General features: G+C 41.2%; 1 long non-coding RNA gene across 3 annotated transcripts in view; it reads left to right on the forward strand.

The window, feature by feature from the left end:
• The window catches only part of LOC106603548 (uncharacterized), a 101597-nt gene that overhangs the window by 50879 nt on the left and 32121 nt on the right, over positions 1-18597 (forward strand). The gene's annotated exons all lie outside the window — the stretch shown is intronic.

The raw sequence follows: 18597 nt of genomic DNA on the forward strand, positions 1-18597 counted from the left end.
TCTACGGACAATTCTTTCGACCTCATGGCTTGGGTTTTGCTTCTGACATGCACTGTGAACTGTGGGACCTTAAATAGACAGGTGTGTGCCTTTCCAAATCATGCCCAATCAATTTAATTTACCACAGGTGGACTCCAATCAAGTTGTAGAAACATCTCAAGGATGGTCAATGGAAACAGGATGCACCTGAGCTCAATTTCGAGTCTCATAGCAAAGGGTCTGAATACATATGTAAATAAGGTATTTCTGTTTTTAACAATTGTTTTTTGCTAAAAAATCTAAAAACATGTTTTCGCTTTGTCATTATAGGGTATTCTGTGTAGATTGCTGAGATTTTTGATTTAATCCATTTTAGAATAAGACTGTAAAGTAACAAAATGTGGAAAACGTCACGGGGTCTGAATACTTTCCGAATGCACTGTACATCTGCTATTTCTGTGAAGTCATTCCAAGGTATTTTCTTTTTGTTTCCACCTGGCAGATGGACTCAAGTAAACTTATTGTGGGAAAATTGGTTGGCATTTCGGTACGCATTCCATTAGCTAAAACATTTTAGAGTGGCCTTTTATTGTCCCCAGCACAAGGTGCACCTGTGTAATGATCATCCTGTTTAATCACCTGTCAGGTGGATGGATTATCTTGGCAAATGAGTAATGCTCACTAACAGGGATGTAATCAAATTTGTGCACAAACTTTGAGCGACATAAGCCCTTTGTGCGTATGGAAAATGTCTGGGATCTTATTTCAGCTCATGAAATGGGACCAACACTACATGTTGGGTTTTATTTTATTTTCAGTATAGTTTGGACAGTTAACAGGCTGTTAATATTTACATGTAGAATACTCTTGTCTGGTTTGGGCCCTGGCCTTTGCACAGGCTTCATATCCAAATGTCCAGTTTAGACTGAGGGCCTTGGATAGGCAGAGGACTCTCTGATTGCTATTTGTAGTTCCTTGCTTTAAAAAAAGGCATTTGATTCAATAGTGGTTAAAGAGTGTCATTGGGTTGTGTCAAGTGCACTCCAACTGAAAAGGCGGTTGGTGTGTGAGTGGGGGGACTATTGTAGAGCTTAAACGTGATTATCGCACTGCAGTATGCATGATGAAAATAGTGTTTCTGTAGTTCCACTCTGGACTCTACCGTCAAAGCTGCTTTTCTCCTCTGCACAGATGAGAGAACTGAGCAGGTCAATTAGGGTTAGTTTTTCTGTTTACATTCTGCAATTGCAGCATTTTTAATAGCTTAAGCATAAAAAAAGTAAAAAATAGCATAATGTCAACATAATTACAGGACCACTGTAAAGTTCTGTTATGACGTCCACAGTGTAATAACTTATCTCATACTGTTCTCTATAAGGGTACTCCATCCATTTTACACTATTACATCGGTTACCCGAAATACCAAAATAGTGTTAAAATCAAAGGAATTGTCAGAGCTATCCTATTATTTTCTAATATGACCTGTCAAACACATTTAGGCCTACACAGCCAGTTTTCCTGTATTCTTTGCATTAGAGTAGAGCAGGGTTTCCCGAACTCAGTCCTGGGTCCCCCCCTGGGTGCACTTCTTGTTTTTTGCCCTAGCACTACACAGCTGATTCAAATAACCAACTCATTATCAAATGTTGATTATTTGAATCAGCTGTGTAGTGCTAGGGCAATAAACAAAACGTGCACCGGGGAAGATTATCATATTTAGAGTATCATAGAGTATCATATTTAATTTTAGATAATTTCACACTCCATTTAATAAATCGTTGAACAATATAATTATTATACATTTTTCTAATGTTCTTCCTACAATTAGCCTAAATAATTTTCTTTTACTCTCAAATTTGTCCAGACTGACCCATAGAACAAACTCACACCAAACACATTTGAAATGAATGTGTATATATGATATTATCCTGTAATATCATAACAATCATTTAACTTGCATACATGTCAGACATAAACACAACATATACACACTCACATAGCAACCCCGCATTTCCATACATTACAGCACATACATAGTTGAGGAGGGGGCATTAATTGGGTTAGTTGCCATTTTCCCCGTTTGTGCTCTGTACATTGTATATAAATACATACTGGGAGACATTTTGTGCTCTGTACACTGTATATAAATACACACTGGGAGACATTTTGTGCTCTGTACACTGTATATATATATATACACACTGGGAGACATTTTTTGCTCTGGCTTAGCTGACCTATTCACTTCAGCCACTATTTTTAACATGGTAATTTGCCATTGGCCCAATGTACTGGTTTCAGAGGCCCACATCATTAATCATGGAGGGCATTACTGCAGTAATTACACTTTCTACCAGTCACTGTATACCCACAACACCAGGAACATCTCTCTGGCTTCGACACACACACACCTTGACAGTACAGTAATTCAATATTTCCCGTAGTGTCCAACATTTTGCATACACACACACGCCATGTCTTGGAGAGTACTTCTGCAGTGTTCAAACATTCCTGCAGAGCACACACATACAGATTATACACTCATTCACTCACACACAATTCCAAAGGGCTCTACTTGCCGTAATTCTGTTTTATCCATGTGTATTCAGAGCACAGTTTGCAATGCTCCAACTCACATACTAAAACATACATCGTAATCATCAATCAAATCATATCAAATTTCAAAAACTTACTTACAAGCACTTAAGTAACAATGCAGTTTCAAGAAAATAGAGTTAAGAAAAGATTTAGTAAATAAACCTAAGTGAAAACATTCAATAAAAAGTAACACAAAATAACAATAACGAGGCTATATAAAGGGGGTACCGGTACCAAGTCAATGTGCGGGGATACAGGTTCGTCGAGGTAATTTGTACATGTAGGTAGGGGTAAAGTGACTATGCATAGATAATAAACAGCGAGTCACAGCAGTGTAAAAACAAAGGGAGGGGAGCTTTCAATGTAAATAGTCTGGGTGGCCATTTCATTAATTATTCAGCAGTTTTATGGCTTGGGGGTAGAGCTGTTAAGGAGCCTTTGGGACCTAGACATTGCGCTCCGGTACCACTTGCCATGCGGTAGCAGAGAGAACAGTCTATGACTTGGGTGACTGGAGTCTTTGACCATTTTTTGGACCTTCCTCTGACACCGCCTTGTGTATAGGTCCTGGATGTCAGGAAGCTTGGTTCCAGTGATGTACTTGGCCATACACACTACCCTTTGTAGTGGCTTACGGTCGGATGCCGAGCAGTTGCCATACCAGGCGGTGATGCAACCGGTCAGGATGCTCTTGATGGTGCAGATGTAGAACTTTTTGAGGGTCTGGGGACCCATGCCAAATCTTTTCAGTCTCCTGAGGGGGAAAAGGCATTGTCGTGCTCTCTTCACAACTGTCTTGGTGTGTCTGGACCATGATAGTTTGTTGATGATGTGGACACCAAGGAACTTAACTCTCGACCAGCTCCACTACAGCCCCATCGATGTGAATGGGGCGTGTTCGGCCCTCCTTTTCTTGTAGTCCACGATCAGCTCCTTTGTCTCGCTCACGCTGAGGGAGAGGTTGTTGTCCTGGCACCACACTGTGTGGAGTGTGATTGAGATTGCATCATCTGTGGATCTGTTGGGGCAGTATGCGAATTGAAGTGGGTCTAGGGTTTCTGGGATGATGGTGTGTTGATGTGAGCCATGACCAGCCTTTCAAAGCACTTCATGGCTACCGACGTGAGTGCAACGGGTCGGTAATAATTTAGGCAGGTTACCTTCGCTTTCTTGGGCACAGGGACTATCGTGGTCTGCTTGAAACATGTAGGTATTACAGACTTGGTCAGGGTGAGGTTAAAAATGTGAGAGAAGACACTTGCCAGTTGGTCCACACATGCTCTGAGTACATGTCCTGGTAATTTGTCTGGCCCTGCGGCCTTGTGAATGTTGACCTGTTTAAAGGTCTTGCTCTCATTGGCTATGGAGAGCGTGATCACACATTCGTCTAGAACAGCTGGTACTGCCATGCATGTTTCAGTGTTGCTTACCTCGAAGCGAGCATAAAAGGCATTTAGCCTGTCTAGTACGCTCGCATCACTGGGCAGCTCGCGGTTGGGTTTCACTTTGTAGTCGGTAATAGTTTGCAAGCCCTGCCACAACCAACGAACGTCAAAACCGGTGTAGATGGATTTCATCTTAGTCCTGTATTGATGCTTTGCCTGTTTGATGGTTCATCTGAGGGCATAGTGGGATTTCTTATAAGCATCCGGATTAATGTCCCTCTTATTGACAGCGGCAAATCTAGCCTTTAGCTCGATGTGGATGTTTCCTGTAATTCATGGCTTCTGGTTGGGATATGTACGTACGGTCACTATGGGGATGATGTCGTCGATGCACTTATTGATGAAGCCGATGACTGAGGTGGTATACTCCTCAATGCCATTGGATGAATCCCGGAACATATTCCAGTCTGTGCTAGCAAAACAGTCCTGTAGCATAGCATCCGCGTCATCTGACCACTTCTGTATTGATTGAGTCACTGGCACTTCCTGCTTTAGTTTTTGCTTGTGATCAGGAATCATGAGGATAGAATTATGGTCAGATTGAAGGGCGAGGGAGAGCCAAATGAAGGGCAAGTGAGAGCTTTATATGCGTCTCTGTGTGTGGAGTAAAGGTGGTCTAGAGTTTTATTACATTTTTTTCTCTAGTTGCACATGTGACATGCTGGTAGAAATTAGGTAAAATGGATTTTAGTTTGCCTGCATTCAAATCCCCGGCCATTAGGAGCGCTTCTGGATGAGCATTTTCTTGTTTGCTTATGGCCTTGTACAGCTCGTTGAGTGCTGTCTTAGTGCCAGCATCGGTTTGTGGTGGTAAATAGACGGCTACGGAAAAAATTGATGAAAACTCTTGTTAAGATAGTGTGATCTACAGCATATCATGAGGTACTCTACCTCAGATGAGCAATACCTCAAGACTTTCTTAATATTAGATGTTGCGCACCAGCTGTTATTGACCAATAGACACATACCACCACCCACTCGTCTTACTGGACGTAGCTGTTCTGTCCTGCCGATGCATGGGAAACCCAGCCTCGTTGAGCCACGACTCGGTGAAACATAAGATATTACAGTTTTTAATGTCCCGTTGGTAGGATAGTCTCGAACGGAGCTCATCCAGTTTCTTCTCCAGTAATTGCACGTTGGCCAATAGGACAGATGGTAGAGGCAGGTTACCTACTCGCGACAAATTCTCACAAGGCACTCGGATCTGCGACCCCTGTATCTCTGTCTTTTCTTCATGCGAATGACTGGGATTTGGGCCTGGTCCGGGAGAAACAGTATATCCTTTGCGTCAGACTCATTAAAGAAAAAATCCCACTGTGTTCTTATCAATGACAGTGTGGGTGTTGATTGAGTACTTATTATTAAACATGAGGACAGTTATTTCTTTAGGCTGTGTTTGTTGTTTTGTATGAGGTATTTATGCCGATTTAAACAGCACATAAGAAAAACAAGTGAATATACAAATCTCCCAGGAAACAGAAAAAACGAGGGAAGGAGGGTTGGAGGGGGGGGGTGGAGATAGAGGAATCAGTGGCAATGCTATGTAACCTCTTTAAGATCATTGTTCCATGCCAAATGGCCCCTGCGGTGTGTGACACCAGACTCAATGAGCTCTTCCGTGGGATATAATGGGTTAACGCCAGGCAAAGGGAGCTGGGAACATGGAGCACAGCAGGGGAGGCCACAGTGGAAGCACCAGGGCTGCAGTATAATCCTCTGCTCTGTTCCCATCCTGTTTGCTCTGCCTGGAATCATCATCCATGGCCTGGGCTGACTAGACTGACTGACTGAATGACACACATGCTGCTCTGCTCCCTCCCTTCCTCCCTCTGTAGGCTACATGGCTTTCTTGGTGAGGAGCCATATGTTATGTTTTAAGCATGAACACTTCTTTCTGACTGTTCCCCTGCTATACCACTAGCTCCAGGCCATGCATGGATGTCAGTCACATTCCTTGGCTAAAACCAGGCCAGAGAGATGATGATAATTAAAAGCAAATGTTTAAATTCCAATAGGATGAACGTGAACTTTGAGCCAATGCTCGGCATGGGTCTCCTCAGATGAACGTTAACCTAGGGCTTCTTTACCCTGCCACACATCATGTAGAATGAAGTTACTCTCCCCTACATGTGTATTTGGCAGTGATGATAAAATGTTGTGGCTCTAGCATTTTGGATTTGAGATCACGCTGGCCTTTTTTCTACAAGGAGTATGTGTGCACTTAAGTTGAAAAATGTAGGTGCACACAAAGAAATGAAGGAGCACAATGAAAAATATTTGAGGTAATAAAGCTAGTGACCTGCAGGGCTCTACAGTTTTTCTACATTTTAAATACCAAGTTGCACAGCATAATATTTAGGCACATATGCAAGTAAAATTGTCACACTGTAAAGCCCTGCATGTCACCTTTTAATTGAGGGTATTTTCAAACGTATCTATTTTACCATTTCGAAATGAAAGCACTTTATAGATCTCGTCCCCCCATTTGACAATCTAGTCAAAAGTTTAGTATTTGGTCACATATTCCTTGCCTATGTTCGCTACATACTTCAGTCTGAGACTGTCATCTTTGAAATTGTTTGTGGTGACATCAAAATGAGGGGTGTTGTACAAAACAAATCCGTCAGCAATTGGATCGTCTCTTACCAATCAGAGTATCAAAGCCAATGACACATTTTCAAAACGCCACTTTACCCACGTGTGTTCTTGCCCAACCCATCGGTTTTTGGTACCAATCATAACTGTTAGAATGTGCTTGCGTTCTAGAAATTGTCGGGGAGGGACTCAAATCCAGACTCATTACAGAGAAGAAATGTTCGTAGGTGTGGCGTTTGGCCGGAGCATTGAGTTTGGATAGCCAAGTACGCAATGACTACATCAAGCTTGTTACTCTACAAACTCGTTGGATGTATTTGTTTTGGGGTATGTTTTGCCCAATAGGAATTGAATGGTGAATGATGACTGGATTCATTTTCTTTCTAAGTGAGTATCTAAGATGTTTCTGAACACTTCTAAATCAATCCTGATTAGGGTTGCAAAGGGTCGTAAACTTTTTTCCCGAAAAACTTCCATGGGAAGTTAGGCCCAGGAATTTTGTGAATTTTGCTTAAATTCATCAAAAAACGTTAGCTTATAACAGTGAACCTTTTTTGTTGGATACACATAAGACAATTTTAAGTCTTGTTGCATATTTTGGTTAAACTATCCCCAATTCAATGGAATTGCAACCCTCTGCATGCATAGTGCATTCTTCCATCATGTACAGCTGATTCTCAAGATCTTGCACCCTAATGAGATGCTATTGAGCCCACACTACTACACTGCCTGAGCCAAGGACTACATGCTTGCTGGTAAGTTGTGATTACAATACTGGGTGGGGTGAATATATTTTATGACATACATGATTTTTGTTAACCAGTAAATAGTAGCCTGCTTCAAAGTTTTTGCCTGCTAGTTAGTTTTTGCTACCATGTGGGTTTTAGCTTGCTTGAGCCTGCTAACTGAGTGTTAATTCACCTGTTTCCATACATGTTTCATTTTAAAACATTTATATATTTTTTTCTAATCTTTACAGGAAAATGCCACAGGCACAATCTGATGTGTGGAGACTTTTCACGGCAGCTAATGTAGAAGGAAAAGCTGTGTACATTTGCAAATACTGTGCCAAATCATATGTGAAGAATGCAACAAAGATGCAGAATCATCTGGCCAAGTGCATAAAGTTCCCTCAGCGCTCACAACAAGCAACCTCTGACAAAAGTCCTCTACTTCTATTCGAGGTGAAAATGATGAATCAGACACCTTATCGATAGCAACAGCTCATGGTCCTCCTGGAATTAGAAGTTTTTTTTACTCAATGGAGGAACGTAGTCAGAGAAATGCTGATGAATGTCTTGCTTGAGCTGTGTATGCAACTGGTTCACCTCTGATGCTCAAGGCAATATGTATTGGAAGAGATTTCTGAATGTTCTTTGCTCAGCATACCCTCCAACCAGACATGCTTTATCTACTCATTTGATGCAGAGTTCAAGTGAAGGTCAAGCAAATCATAGAGAAAGCAGACTGTATTACAATCATTTCTGATGGGTGGTCGAATGTTCGTGGGCAAGGAATAATTAACTACATCATCTCCACCCCTCAACCAGTATTCTACAAGCGACAACAGACACACCGGTCTCTACATTGCAGTTGAGCTGAAGGCTGTCATCAATGACCTCGGACCACAGAAGGTATTTGCACTGGTGACAGACAATGCTGCGAACATGAAGGCTGCTTGGTCTAAAGTGGAGGATTCCTACCCTCACATCACACCCATTGGCTGTGCTGCTCATGCATTGAATCTGCTCCTCAATGACATCATGGCACTGAAAACAATGGATACACTCTACAAGAGAGCCAAGGAAATGGTTAGGTATGTCATCAAGTTATAGCAGCAATCTACCTCACCAAGCAAAGTGAGAAGAATAAGAGCACCACATTGAAGCTGCCCAGCAACACCCGTTGGGGTGGTGTTGTCATCATGTTTGACAGTCTCCTGGAGGGGAAGGAGTCTCCAAGAAATGGCCACATCACAGTCTGCCAATATAGATAGCCCCTTCAAGAGGATCCTCCTGGATGATGTATTTTGGGAGAGAGTGGTAAGCAGCCTGGAACTCCTAAAACCTATAGCAGTAGCCATTGCACGGATTGAGGGAGTCAATGCCATCCTGTCTGATGTTCAGACTCTAATCCCACCAACATCAGCCGCCTCAGAGCACAACTGGTCCTTTTTTGGGAACACACACACCAAAGCAAGCAACAGGCTGACCAGTGCAAGGGTTGAAAAATTGGTGGCCACCTGGGAAAATGTTAGGCTTTTTGAGCCTGACAACGAGCCATCCTCAACAAGGTTGAAAGTGACAGTGAAGATGAGGCCTCAGAGTCTGATGTTCAAGAGGTGGACATTGAGGAGGTCCAGGGAGAAGACACGGAAGCCTGAGAGGAAGACAACCAAGGCTTTAGTTTCTAGATTGTCCTTTTTGGGAGATGCGATGGGTCATTGGGGATCATTCAATATTCCCTTTCTTTTGTTGTTCAGTGAAATCATCCCATGTGAAGAGTCAACTCATTTAATTAAAGTTCAATTCGTAACTACATTTTTTAATTTTATTTATATTGGAAGGATTTAATCATTTGCAATTATGTCTAAAAGGTTTATGTTTCTGTCTCCATATGATATGGTAAATATATACAATGCAAAAAATATCTACATTTAAGTGGTATTAATATTAATTCCCATATATTCCCACGGAAAGTTTCCACCTCTGAATATTCCCCAAAATGTGCAACCCTAATCTCGATAAAGATTTTAAATGAATGAATCGTGAATAATGATGAGTGAGAAAGTTAGAGAAAGCATGCTAATCTCTCACAATTACCTATAATGTGTGCGATTAGCACCTTTTTTTGGAGGGTACGATCTTTGTCCCTTTAACTTTCTCCCTCATCGTCATTCACGATTCATTCATGATTATCCATAATTATTGTAGCGTCCACATTCATGTAGAAGTGTTCACAAACATATTATATTCTTACTGACACAATATATTATTCACAATTACTTTCCTATTAGACAAAACATCATCCGAAACACAATAAAAACAAGCTGTAAATACATCCAACAAGTTTGTAGAGTCACAAGCTTGATGTAGTCGTTGTGTGCCAGGACTATGAGGCCAAATACTAAACTTTCGACTACTTTAGTAATACGCTAAGGGGCAGTTTCCCAGACACATTAAGCCTGGTCCTGGACTAAAAACTAAATTCAATAGAGAATCTCCATTGAAAATGCTTTTTAGTCCAGGATTAGGATTAGGTTTAGGCTTAGTCTGTGTCTGTGTCTGGGAAACTGCCCCTTGGCCATATAAGTGAAATGTGTCCAAATACTTATGATTTCAAATGGGGGACTAGATATATAAAGTGCTTTCATTTCTAAACGCTAAAAGAGATCTGTATGAAAATACCCTCAAATAAAAGGTGACACTCATTACTGTCACCTCATATGAAACATTTGATCTCAAATCTAAAATGCTAGAGTATGGAGACAAATTATTTTTAAAATTTGCATCACTGTCCAAATACATACGCAGGGGAGTGTATATACTTTATGCTGGTTGATGCGACAACCTTTCTAGAAATACTTCAATTGCTCTCAGTTTCGTTTTACACAAACATTTCCCATAGATATTTTGAGAGCTCTGTTTTTTAATTTTTTATTCTTCAACATTATGGTTTACAACACTACATTCCTGAACATTATGGTTTACCACACTATATGCCTGAGCACTATGGTTTACCACACTATATGCCTGAGCACTATGGTTTACCACACTATATGCCAGAGCACTATGGTTTACCACACTATATGCCTGAGCACTATGGTTTACCACACTATATGCCTGAGCACTATGGTTTATGACACTATATTCCTGAACGCTATGGTTTACGACACTATATTCCTGAGCACTATGGTTTATGACACTATATGGTTTGACATTTTTGGCCGATATCCGATATTTTCCTTGCCAAAAAAAAACGTTACCAATAACCAATATTAAAAAGAAATTGCGTCCTTTTAAGCATTCTAGTACAGTTAAATAGTTAACACACACACATGGACGCAGTGGTCTCAGGCACTGTATCTCAGTGCAAGAGGCATCACTACAGTCCCTGGTTCGAATCCAGGCTGTATCACATTCGGCCGTGATTGGCAGTCCCATAGGGCGGCGCACAATTGGCCCAGCGTCATCCGGGTTTGGCCGGGGTAGGCCGTCATTGTAAATAAGAATTTGTTCTTAACTGACTTGCCTAGTTAAATAAAGGTCACACACACACACACACCACACTGACCAAAAAGTTATTTTGTTGGCATTTACGAATGTCCCCATTACCAGTAAAACATAATCAAAACCTATTTCTTTCACTTACTTGCTGTGCTGTTTCATTGTTCATTTGTTCAGTCGTTTCATCCTCAACCAGGATTTCTATGGAACGCCGTTTGGGTCTTTCCTATGGAACTCTGTTTGGGAATTTGCTTGTCAAAAAATATACTATTTAACACTATTTGACGTGTCAATAGGCTTGTTGACCAATCAGGACCTGAATATGACTGCACGTCACATAATAATTTAACGCATTCATACATTTTTTACGTAGTTATTACACATTGATTACACATTGATTACACTATCACTCGTATTTCATATGTCACAACGATTCATCGATACGTGTGCTATGATGCTAGTAAAGTTGTCTCGTGCACCTACAATGCTGGTCATAAAAAAAGCTAGCTAGCTCTTGGATGCAAACAATGTTCTTCCCCAAAAACATAGCAAAACGACAATCTGTTTCAGTATATATATAGCTAGGTGTCATCTAAAATAACCCTAATTTATAAGACAGTTCTTACTTGATTAATGGTGGTCGGACCCATCTATGTGAAGCTAGCCACAATAAGGATTAGCCACAATAGTGGACTTTGCGGTTAGCCTTCAAAATAGAAATATGGCATAATTCTACTATTTCTATTCATATGCGTCACTGTCAATGACATACTTTTATTTTGAAGGCAAACCGAAAATCCACTATTGTGCCTAATCCTTATTGTGGCTAGCTTCACAACACACAACCCAGTGCGGTCGAGCCCCACTAGCCAGGTGAAGCTAGCTGGCTGCTTATAACGTTAGCTTTGGGCAACAGGGTTAAGTAGCTGGCTAGCTATTTATTTTCATGAACTGAAGTTCAATTTCAATAGGCGAACAACAAGTGGCAACCTAGCTAATGCTTACTCACAAGGATTCCTAAATCATTGCTAATAATAATGAAAATGACAGCAGTTTCTACTGGTCATTGTTTTCAGGCTGGTTGTATTGGTGCTAGCTAGGTACCAAGCTAAAGCTAGCTACCCCAGAAGTTGCGGTCGAACAAATTATGCTTTATTACCAACGCAGTATTGTAAACACATTGTTCGTGGCTGATGTTTGCTTGTTTGCAGACTTGTTTGTACAGCTTGACAGTGCTACTGTATCTTTATGACACGCAAAGACGCAAACATTCCATAGCATCTATGTTGTAACGCCTTTACTGTGTAACTCTGGTCGGGCAACATCTGAAAAATAGCGCACTTGGTAGTGTGTACCGGTGCTCGACCAGTCGGCGAAAGCCAACATCACCCACGACAGAGTACGGTTGATTGTCAAAGACAATGAATTCCATTAACTTGGCTTTAATGGATTTCGCCTTTGAGTTGTCTCACTGAAATTTTGTTATTCTTTCAAATGACTGCTCGACTTGTTGACTGCTCGATCCACACTGCAGACATTGTGGGCTAGTTTAGGAATGCTGTGTTGCATGTATAGTGCAAAATTTTGCTTGCCGTCATTACGTCATGTAGCTATGTTATATAGGTATGCACGTCAGCTTTGACATCGGTTTTGCACATCGGCGTTAAACTAGACATCGGTCGATACCGATGTTAGCATTTTTAGCTAATATTGTCCGATTCCGATATGTTCACCGATATATCGTGCATCCCTATTCCTGAGCATTATGGTTTACGTCACTATATTCCTGAGCATTATGGTTTACGTCACTATATTCCTGAACACTATGGTTTACGACACTATATTCCTGAGCACTATGGCTTATGACACTATATTCCTGAACACAATGGTTTATGTCATTATATTCCTGAGCACTATGGTTTATGACACTATATTCCTGAACACTATGGTTTACGTCACTATATTCCTGAGCACTATGGTTTATGACACTATATTCCTGAACACTATGGTTTACGTCACTATATTCCTGAACACTATGGTTTACCACACTATTTTCCAGAAACATTACCTGAAATAGTCAGTGCATCGTTTGTGTCTAAGTCCGTAAAACCATAAAACATTTTATTGTAATGAATGATTAGCTTTATTTTTCACAGTGCAGAAACAATGTGAATATTCATACAGTGAGAGTTGTTCGGGAAAAGTTTAGCAATATCTGACAAATGTCTAGATACCAAATTGTGTTTTGTAAGAATTTAGAAATATGACATAGACCATCAAACATTAAAACATTAATTAGTTGTGAGATGTAATTAAGCGAGCATTTAAATCTAGGAGCATAGTTTTGTCTGGAATTTCATCTAACCTTTAATTTCATATCCAACATTAATGTGTCTGTGGTATTTTCAGACAGCACAGAATGATTTCAGAAAAATTGGTGCGAATAGAACAAGGAAATCTGTAGCCTACATTAATTGTGGGGTTTGTAGGACTATAATTTCAAGCAGCTTGCAATGTAAAGTGTACATAGTTTGGTCAATGTTTTTAACAGTAGACGGTGAATTGTTGTTTTCTTTTTTTTATGTTTGTCTAAATAATTTTACATTTAGTTATATTGGGTGCAAAATGACTGCCCAATTTGTCATTTAGGATTGTTTGCAATACAGCTGATTAACCTGCAAGTCACCTGGCTGGCTGCTCTACTCTGCTTGTTTTGGGAGAAGCATTAGCCTAGGAACTGACTAGCAGCTGTAAAGACATAGGCCCTACCTACACAACGGGCTCTACATTCAAGAGGATTGGGGAAAAGGCATCTAATAACACCAATAGTAATTTAAAAGTGATACAATATTAATTAATCTCTCCTCGATTTATGAGTTTTACCTTATTGACTGGTTCTTCCTAATTGTGTATGATTGCTTTGCAAAGAGCCTAATTACAGTCTTAGATAGGTAAAAAAAATCAACGGCTTACACTAATTTGCGTAATTTCCAGTGCTCATTTTTCCATTGTCAGTCAATTGCTTTGATAATGAGAGGTTCGGAAGGGGATTGTCTTTGGGAAAAGCGTTTGGTAAGGACATGCTGAGAGAAGGTATCATTATGGAAAGAGCCTACTCTGCTGCCAAATGAGAAGTTATCCTTAATATGGTAGATTACAGCCTGTTCATTGTCTGTCTGTCTGGAGAGGCCTGTGGAAAATCTATGTTGAGATAAAGAAGTGAAGGGTGTTTGATATCTTTGAACATTTCCAGCTTGTCTCTCTGGACTGCAGAAAGGAGTCAATGGGTTGACATAACTGATGTGTTTAACGCTACCCCTATAGGACCTTATAAAATAGGATTTTAATGATGAAATCTTGTTGTTATAAGAAATTTTATAACTCAGATTTTTACAATTTCATAAATGATTTCCATTATTTTATTTGGAAGGGCCGTGCCACATTGCGTGCTCAGAACAGAGACATGGTGAAAGAAAAATAAGCTGTAGCCATCTTGGTAAATCTTTCATCACGTCATCCTGCAGCAGCATCTCCCATATTGAGGAGATCTAACTCCTCTATGTTACCGGGCAGACTTTGGCCTGTCAGTCTGGTACTTTGTAATTACATTGCATACGGTGGCAATACTGGAGTTTTATCTTCATCCAATCATAATTAAATCAGGCCTATCAGTTTTTAATTGTTAAGCCAATGGCTGTGTGTAAAGATTAGCATTTTTCCTGTGTCCTTGTTCTAATGTTGTAATGCCTGAGCTGTGATATAAAGCCTTGGTAATTAAAACACAATGCCAGGTCATGAGGGGAGCCAGCCACACAATGTAAAGCTCTCGGAGATCCCGGCATGAAAGGTGCCATAGAAATCCAATCCATTTTAATTGTCTTTTGAATTAATTTGAAATGGCTCGGGTCAATTAAGACAATGCATTTATCCAGCTTTGTGTAATGCCATATCCATCGATCCATAGAGATGACTTTATACATTCATTCATGTGTAAGATATGTTTATGTTTTCTAAACTCCTGCCATTTGGAATTCATTAGGTATTGATCTTTTTTAGCGACGCCGGTATAAAAGCACAAGGTCTGATAGCGGTCTTATCTGAAGACTCACCCAGCCCAGACCAGGTAATTAATTCAGTGCTATTCAGAGATTGATGCCCTTTCATTTTGTTATTGTTTGGCTGACTTCAACATTTGCTAGCTTTGAAAAAGCATCCACTGTCTTTACATATGTGTAATGACTTTAACTCAAAGCTACTACTGTATCTTAATTAGAGACGAACCCTTCTCCAAAGACTTTGTTTCAGTTCATTGTCATTTTAGAGGGACTATCCATGGTCATTTACCACTGGAGAGAGACCCTGTGGCTCCGTATCAATTTATTGTTTGACAACCTGCCCTGAATTATCAGTTTTTCATCTGAAAAGACTTGATGGCAGGAAACAAAGTGATTTTGTCCAGATTCAATGTTGTTCCTGTGGTGTGTTATTTCCTTGTTTTGAGGCAGTACCTGATTGGGTTGGTTGGGTTTTTGGTGTGTCTGTTCTCTGTTCTCTGCTCAACTCTCTTCTTATCCACACCGCTCAGAACCCTGGTCTGCGTACTTTATCCCTCCCCTCCCTGCTGATTGGCCCCAGAGAGGGCAGCTGCAGCCTATGAGGTTTGCCAAAAGTGTTAGTGTTTAGTCTGGCGCTAGGCAGCAAAATCGACTGACAGGCGGGTCAGGCAAAGTCATCGTCTTGGCTGGCTGCCTGGCAAACCTCTGGTACCATTTAAGAAGAGGGGCCAGAACAAGGCAAGGAAAGGCCTCTGCAGGGGAAGCAACCTCAATACCCTTTCTCTGTCTCTCACTCTGCCTCTCTCTCTCTCTCTGTCTCGCGCTCTCTCTCACTCTTCCTGAAAAGTTCACTCTCTGAAAAGGCTGAAGAGAAAGGCTGAAGATTTGTTTTTCAGTGCTTAAACGGGTTTGATTGCTTTGTTTTTTAACCTGCAACCTCCCTTGCTTCAAAGGCAAGGGAGCACAAAACAGACCTGTTGCCTGTGCTGTAGCCTATGTTAACCCACGTTAACAAATGTGGATCTCTACAGCAGATGCATATGCGGTACAGTCCTCTCCTCAGCCTGACCCAGTCAGAGGACAGGACAGTGTGAACCTTCGTCTGGATTAACCTGTGGGCTGTATATTTCCTGTCATGGCTGGAGGCAACATGAAATGAGTGGTGATAAGGATGGACTCTTGGTTTGAGACATAAATAACACTGTCCCTTGTGAGACTTTGGAGAATAAAACGGCTGATATTATCTTCCCCCAAAGCTTAGGCTGCCTGTAGTGCAGGCTTGTCGTGAAGATTAACAAACCGTGTAAAAAAAATGATGTTTAAAATTTCACTCACAGCAAATGGCATGCCTCAGAAATTTGTGAAAACTGCTGATAAGTATGTTCATGTTATGGGTAAATTAGTCTTTCACCAGAGAGGCATTTTGTAATGACTATCTCACTCACATCATGCATTAGGTTCTATCAACATAGTCATCTTTAAACCGTCTTGCGATATTGTTTTTGTGGTTCAGATCAGATTAATTACAATTAGATAAATGCATTAAATGTCCAAGTCTAATGGTTTCCTCTCCCCTACGTTTCACCAATTTTTCCCTCCCTGATTCTCAACTGTTTCAAATTACTGTCTGTCAGATTTTTCACCCCTGTCTGGTTTATGATGGTATATTCCATCCCAGGGGAAACTATTTTTTCCTCCCTGGTCTCATTTGAACTTTGACCCTGGCCTCCTGCCTCTCAGGATATGAGATGACCCCTCAGTAGGGGTGAGGGGCGTGAGGGAGGGATGAGGTGGGTGAGGGGGATGTTTTGGACTAGAGTCTGTGTGGTTAATGGCGCTGGGAGCAGATGAGGCCCTGGCTGGGCCCTGCATGGCCCTTTGTTTGAGCTTCTTATTAATACTGAGGTTATTATTAAAGTCTGGCCCGGCCCCAGCGACAACACTGACTTACCCATTAGCTGACGGACTGACTCAAGTCATTAGAAATGATAGAGACTAAACCAAATGTAATTAACGTTTGTAATACATTGGTTGAAGTTGTATGATTGACTTGTCGGTGTCATACTGAGCTTTAACGGCAGCACTGACAATGATGACAGCATTATGTGTTGTATTGTACTTCTCATCCATTTGTGTTGTCCCTATTTGACATTAACTTTTATCATCGTTACCATGTTACTACATGTTACTAGACAGGCTGGGAGATATGAAGTCAATATAAATGTACCTCCTAAAAGATAATAAATAATTTGGCTTGGTAACATCTCCCCTTCCTCCATCTCTTCCTCCCACCACAGACAGTCAGTCAATCCCAGACAGTCTCAGACTCTCAGCGTATATGTTTTTTAATCCTTACCGTAGGTAAAGAAGCATGGCAGATTCTCAGCACTTTTGATTGAAAGCTATATTATGTGGGGGAAACATGTAAAAGAGGCTTTTGGGCATAAATTAGAGCTCCTCCATGGTGTATTGCTGGCTCCATGTGAGCCAGAGGCCCATGTTATATGCGTGAGTTATTGCCTTGAACCGTGTGACTCCTGTGTGTGTGTACTTCTACTGTACGAAAGAGGGTCTCGTGGCCAAAGTGTGTGTGTGTGTGTGTGTGTGTGTGTGTGTGTGTGTGTGTGTGTGTGTGTGTGTGTGTGTGTGTGTGTGTGTGTGTGTGTGTGTGTGTGTGTGTGTGTGTGTGTGTGTGTGTGTGTTTTCCTACTGTACCAGGGCCTCACTGTGAGTTTGTGAGAGAGCAAAAAAGAGGAGAAACATTGCACACTGTTTTTGATTCATGGAATGTTTACAGGAGAGATCCAGCAACATAGGATTGTTTGACTGTATCTGTACATTTCCTGTATGTTCCCAGCCACAGCAGCAGGCTTGCTGTTTGTCATGATAGCTGGAACTAGAAATGTCATTTTACAACCTAGAGGATGAGGAGAAGAGCTGTATGAAGGACCAATGCCCAGTTACACAGACCAGCAGAGAAGACTGAGTATTATAGATGAATATGAATGCTGGTAGATACTGTATATTCCAAGCAGTGTGTGTTTGCGCGTGCTCAATGGGCAGAAGATATAATCTGTAGAGCCCTTTTCATTTATTCTATCAAAAAGGGAACTGGTATATGAGGCGAATTGAAAGCTCCCACCATGAACATCAAATTGACTTTGGAAGGCTCCAGGCATTCCTGTTCGACAGCACATTAGCCCCGGCTACTCTCCACCTTGAGATGATGGGCTGCCTGCCAGGTAGGGGTTGCCATGACTCCTAACGCCACCCCTTCCCTCTGCACTCCCTGCCCCCTTGAATGTGCCAAATATTCGGGCAGGCTGGGCTGGCTAAGGTTTTGATTTAGACAAAAGATGTCTTAACAATGTCAGTAGAATGCTTTATGGGAATGCTGTGGCTTTCTGGTAGGAAATCATGTGACCTCCTCGGCCAAGGTTTTGTTATGGTGCCAGGAGGGAGAGAACGAGAGAGGGAGTGAAGGGGGAAACTTGGAATGCGATGCCAGCAAAGGGTTTTTATTCTTTCTTTTTGGGCTTTCTTTCATTCTTGTGTTTGCTGAGAAAATGGCGGACGGTGTGGAGCTGAAATGAACCCGACTTGCCAATGGAGCTGGGCACAATAACACAACTCAACTTTAGTATTTTTAAATCAAATTTTTTGCATGGCACCCATGTCTCATAGCTTTTTGATTCCTGA

This window comes from Salmo salar, chromosome ssa04, assembly GCF_905237065.1.
Source record: "Salmo salar chromosome ssa04, Ssal_v3.1, whole genome shotgun sequence".
NCBI lineage: Eukaryota > Metazoa > Chordata > Actinopteri > Salmoniformes > Salmonidae > Salmo > Salmo salar.